The sequence below is a fragment of the Sinocyclocheilus anshuiensis genome, unplaced genomic scaffold, assembly GCF_001515605.1.
Source record: "Sinocyclocheilus anshuiensis isolate Anshui unplaced genomic scaffold, SAMN03320099.WGS_v1.1 scaffold6438, whole genome shotgun sequence".
Classification (NCBI taxonomy): Eukaryota; Metazoa; Chordata; class Actinopteri; order Cypriniformes; family Cyprinidae; genus Sinocyclocheilus; species Sinocyclocheilus anshuiensis.
In genome coordinates, this window is record NW_015549932.1 from 1 (window position 1) to 699 (window position 699).

A 699-nucleotide genomic window follows, 5' to 3' on the forward strand; every position below is an offset into this window, starting at 1 on the left:
GCACATGGATCCTCACGCCTCACGTCTCGTCGGCCCCATTACACTATGAATGTCACAAATGCCTCATGAACATGTGTTTCCTATTTCTTTCATTTCAGAATGATGCACAGAAAACACTTCTACCAAGAATTGTTGGCACGGATAGGACACCAGAAACAGGATGCCACTTCATTCTTTGGGTTAGTACAACTCTAGCAATATTCATTACATGAGGAACAAAATGAGATTATACAGTATATAGATGTGATTTGTCTACAATATTATTATAGACAAGCCAAAAAAGTACAAACAAATGTATTTGTGACTGCTTTAAAATGGCTCTTTATTGAATTTCTTCAACAGGATTTTGACAAGACCGAAAAACAAATAAGGATTTATGACAACACAAGACGTCACATGAACATTTCACCCTCAGATATGGACATTCTGAAGTAATACATTTGATCATTTATTTGATGTTTTACACAGTTATTTTAAAAACATTTCATGACTTGGGTACAGTCTGCTTTAAGTCCATTTCTTTCTTCCAGAGATGCCTTTAGAAATGTAGACTCCCTGGATGGGTGGACTGTGTGCAGTCCACAGCAATGGCGGAGAAATGATGGAAACAACTGTGGTGTTTTTGTTTGCACAGTGAATGGATAGAGTTTTATAAGTTTGTTTGCAACTTTGTACATACATTAATATTTATGTAATGCA

At 36.1% G+C, this 699-nt stretch overlaps 1 long non-coding RNA gene across 1 annotated transcript; it reads left to right on the forward strand.

The window, feature by feature from the left end:
* The first annotated feature begins 69 nt into the window (after positions 1 to 69).
* LOC107660956 (uncharacterized) lies at positions 70 to 693 on the forward strand. Its single transcript, XR_001631058.1, has 3 exons — positions 70 to 179; positions 343 to 431; positions 531 to 693. It is a non-coding gene; the product is annotated as an uncharacterized LOC107660956 (long non-coding RNA).
* The last annotated feature ends 6 nt before the right edge of the window (positions 694 to 699 follow it).